We start from the raw sequence: 4,890 nt of genomic DNA on the forward strand, positions 1-4,890 counted from the left end.
TTTTCTTTCTTTTCTTCTCAAAGGTAACTTGTGCAATGTTCAACCTCCTTAAGCTTTCTAAATGACTCATGTAACGAGCTTTCGACCAATGACTCCCAATCCAGTTGGCTTAGGGCACTAGGTGTTAAGACACCCCAACGGATCTAATTACCCAAGTCAAAAAGGCTACGAGGTTAAACTAGTCACCAAGGTACTCTAACATTCATTTCCTACCTTTTTACGCGAAACTCATTGTTTGCTAGGCAAGAGGCCCGGTTACTCAACAGAAAACTTATGAAAGAAACCATTTATTCATAAACAAAAATTTTTTTTTTCTATTTTTTTTTTCATTTTTCATTGCTCAAGTAGTGCTATTTAGAATCAAATTGATCTCAAACAACCACAAATGCCAAAGTCAAGTCATATTTCATACCCCACAATCAAGTGTTCCATATTCACAAAGGCACAATGGACAAAACAATTTTCAAGATAGGAAAACTCAATTGGAAAGAATGTCCATAGCAAGATCCATCAATGCTTCAAGGATCACAAAATTCATCCAAATACACTCAAGAGTGACATGACATAAGGCATTTGAAGTCAAAATTTTTATTATTTAACAAAAACTAGAAACCTAAATTCCCACCCCCACACTTAAAATATGCAATGTCCTCAATGCATGGAATAGGTGAAAATAAAACTAAAAAGATAGGGATAGAACAATAAAACCTGGGTTGCCTCCCGAAAGCGCTTGGTTTAAAGTCTTCAGCCCGACTCCCCTTTGTGAATTCAACCGGGATCCTTGAGGGTTGTGGTGTAGACTCCCCTTGATGGCTTCTTAGGATTGACATTTGATTGCTTAGGTGCCATGCAAGGAGCATAAGCTTTCATCACCACCATTTCCTTAGGATATGCATTTTTCTTCATTTTCTTGGTCTTGGTCTTCTTCTTTTTCTTCCTCTTCTTTTTCTTCTCCTTGGGCTCCTCAACTAGAGACATTGATACATCATTTTCAGCTTGGGTGGCTGCCTTGGGAATTTCATGCTTCACTTTGGAGTCTTGGCCTAGGAAAACTTCCACCGGAATATATGGAGCATCATTTTTACGAGTGTCGGGGATAACCATGTCAATATGCTCCACTTGGAGGCATTGTTGAGAAACCTCCTCTTGCCTTTTGTTGCCAAACACTTTAAAAGTGATTTGATCACCTCCCGCACCTCTCAAAGTAAGCTTCCCTTTTTCAACATCTATCAAAGCTCTCCCGGTGCTCAAGAATGGCCTTCCCAAGATTATGGGAGTGGTGGGATTGGCTTCCATATCCAAGATAAGAAAATCCACCGGGAACATAAGATCACCCACCTTCACTAAAACATCCTCCACCATGCCAATAGGATACTTGATAGATCTATCCGCCATTTGCAAAGACACCGTGGTTGGACTAATCTCCTTCATCCCAATTTGCTTAGCTACCGATAATGGCATCAAATTGATGCTAGCTCCAAGATCACATAAAGATCTTTCAATCAAGGTGTTTCCAATGGTGCACGGGATTGTGAAACTTCCAGGATCATCTTGCTTAATTGGGAGCTTCCGTTGCACAATGACACTACACTCTTCAGTCAATTGTATCTTTTCATGCTCCTTTAACCTCCGCTTCTTGGATAAGATCTCTTTCATGAATTTGGCATAGCAAGGAATTTGCTCTAAAGCTTCGGCAAAGGGGATGTTCACTTGAAGCTTCTTGAATACCTCCAAAAATTTAGAAAATTGATCATCATTCTTCTTGTTGCTCTTTAACCTTTGAGGAAATGGAATTGGAGGCACATAAGCCTTTACTGGAGGTGCAGGGAGAGAACTATCGGGCCAATCGGGCTCAATTGCATATCGTGGCTGCACATCTTTCATTTTCACAGGAGCTGGAATAGGCCGATCGATCAGGTGGGGCTCCGATCGATCGGAAATAGCCTCGGGTAAAGTTTTACCAAGGAGGCCCGATCGATCGGGAACCCCCTCCGATCGATCGAAAATTGTCTCTGGACATTTTTCAGCTTCGTTCTCCCCTGTTTTCCTGCACTTCTCCTCCTGCAAAATTTTTGCCTTTTTGGCATCTAGATCAGAAGCATTTTTAACCACCTTACCAGTCCGAAGAGTGATTGCCATGCATTGCTCTTTGTCCTTCCCTTTTGGATTCAATTCTGGTTGGCTTGGCAAGGTACCTCTTTCTCTAAATGACAAATTGTTAGCTATTTGCCCCAATTGTATCTCAAGATTCCGGATGGAAGTTCCATAGCTTTGCATCAAAGTTGCTTGAGCTTGTAGAGTAGCATCGGTTTTACTCATGTATTGCTCCGTCCTTGTCATAAATTGGGAGGTATGAGTTGTAAGTGTATCTAGGCCTCCAGCTAGCTTTGAGAACATCTCATCAATATCTCTCTTCTTCTCTTGGGGCTGCACTAGATGTTGAGGATTTTGCACATTTTGAGTATTGCTCCAAGAGAAGTTGGGGTGATTCCTAAATCCCGGATTGTAGAAGTTGGAATAAGGATCATTGCGGGGTTGATTGAAGTTGCCTCCACCAATGGCATTCACTTGCTCGCTAGAGTTAGAGGAAGAAGCAATAAGGCACTCCCCCGTAGGATGATGTCCACAACAATAAGCACAAGACATATGAGAATGTGTGTTTTGCATAGCATGTACCCTTTGAGCTTGATTTAGGGTCAATGCCTCAATCTTCTTTGCCATAATAGCCAAGGTAGACATAACTTCATCATCTCTACAACTTCCCCCTTGCTTTGGATTCCCCCTCACCGAGGACCAAGAGTTAGTGGTCTTGGCCACTTTATCAAGTAATTCGCGAGCCTCTTCTTGATTTTTGGTCATAAAAGAACCTCCCGCAGCCGCATCAATAATCTCCTTAGTATACATGCACAACCCATTATAGAAAGCTTGGTACACCACCCATTCCGGAAGACCATGATTTGGGCAACTTCGAATAATGCCTTTAAAGCGCTCCCAAGCCTCATAAAATGATTCAATATCCTTTTGGGCAAAGGACATGATATCCGTCCTAATTTGCACCGCCTTGGCCGGAGGAAAGAATTTTGTCAAGAATTGCTCCGCCATCTCATCCCAAGTGGTGATAGAATTGGGAGGCAATGACATCAACCATCCCTTAGCCTTGTCCCTCAAAGAAAATGGGAATAACCTCAACAAGATAGCATCCTTAGAAGCTCCGTTAATCCCAAAAGTAGTGCACACATGCAAGAAAGAGCGAAGATGTACATTGGGCTCTTCATTAGGAAGACCATAGAAAACCACCGAATTAGAGATAATGTCGATGATAGCCGGCTTGATCTCAAAATTAGTAGCATTGATAGGAGGATAGAGGATGCTTGAAGGATTTGTATCCCAAATAGGCCTAGCACAATCCTCAAGAGAGCGAGGATCAAATTGCCTATGAGGGTTTTCAACCGCTTCACCACCATTTCTTCCATTAGCACCTCCACCATTACCATTACCATCATTCACATTTAAAGCTCCACCAAGATCACCAACATTCCCCCTTCTTTGATTGTCTCTCATGCCTTCCATTTGATTATTAATAAGCTCCCGTCTAAGATTGTGAAGAGTCCTTTCAACCTCCAAGTCAATAGCAATTAATTCCGGATTAATAGAACGTCTCTGCAAGCTCATACAAGAGAAAGAATTTCTGTAGAAAAATAAAAACCAATTAACACAATTGAAAACCTAATTTGACACAAAAAACAATTGCCTCAATCCCCGGCAACGGCGCCAAAAACTTGATATGGATTTAATTGCAAGCGCACAAATCGCACAAGTAATAAAGAGATGAGTAAATTATCATTTCCACTAGGGATGTGTTGGCAATAGAAATCAATGTCAAACTAGTAACAACTATGCAAATTGGGGAAAGGTTTTGCGGTTTGTTTTGATTTTTAACTAAACTAATTAAAAAGAACAAAGACAAATCAAACACAAGTGTGAAATCAAGGATGGAAAGCACTAGGGTACTTAACGTCACCTCACCTATCCAATTCAATTCTCTTGGTCCCTTAATCCCTAATTCATCTCTCTATAATGACAATCGATTTCCCAACCTATTCAATGTTCTATTCCTAGATACATCAAACGTATTTTCAACATAAATCCCTGTTATTCCTAACAATCGGATTAATATATCAAAAACTCATTAAGAACTATGGAAATCATTTAGCGATTGCATAAGCCACAAACCTATATTCCTATGGTTCATGCACCCTATGTCATCTATGGCTTGAGGCAAACCCTAGATATCTCCTTCCGGTCTCAATCTAGGCAACAAATCAATTGAATGATGGCCAAACATTCAAAAGCATTAATCACACCCATAGACAATCAATAGAGAGAGATAAATCAAGAAATAAGGAAACCAAGTTTATTGAATCTTCAAGATTTGGTTACATTAAGACCCTAGTAAGAAATCTAGCCACTCATGGAAGCAAAATACATCATTAAACAAAGGAAATCAACCATAGAAACTATGATAGAAAAGGAGAGAGAAAACCCCCTTGTAGACCCTCTTCTTCTCCAAGCTTCAATGGCGGCTCCAAGCTCTCCAATGGTGGTAGAATGAAAAACCCTCCAAGAACCCCCCAAAACCCTATTTTTTGCCCTTTTATACTTCCCCAAACTCTTATGTCGTTTTCAAAACAAGTTGGGGTCGTTTTGGCTTAGAAACACGTGAATTCGGGTCTTTTCCGCGAAACTGCGCAGTGCTGTGAATAGTACTCCGATCGATCGGGAATAGTCTGATCGATCGGAAATACAATCTGTCTCGATGATATTTTTAGGTGTTTTGGCAGGTCCGATCGATCGGGAATATGGCCGATCGATCGGAAATCAGTACTGGGC

General features: G+C 40.9%; 1 non-coding gene across 1 annotated transcript; it reads left to right on the forward strand.

Annotated features, from left to right (window-relative positions):
* The first annotated feature begins 2,947 nt into the window (after nt 1-2,947).
* Nucleotides 2,948-3,053, forward strand: LOC119980159. The gene has a single exon (XR_005463799.1). It is a non-coding gene; the product is annotated as a small nucleolar RNA R71 (small nucleolar RNA).
* The last annotated feature ends 1,837 nt before the right edge of the window (nt 3,054-4,890 follow it).

The sequence above is a fragment of the Tripterygium wilfordii genome, chromosome 15, assembly GCF_013401445.1.
Source record: "Tripterygium wilfordii isolate XIE 37 chromosome 15, ASM1340144v1, whole genome shotgun sequence".
Lineage (NCBI taxonomy): Eukaryota > Viridiplantae > Streptophyta > Magnoliopsida > Celastrales > Celastraceae > Tripterygium > Tripterygium wilfordii.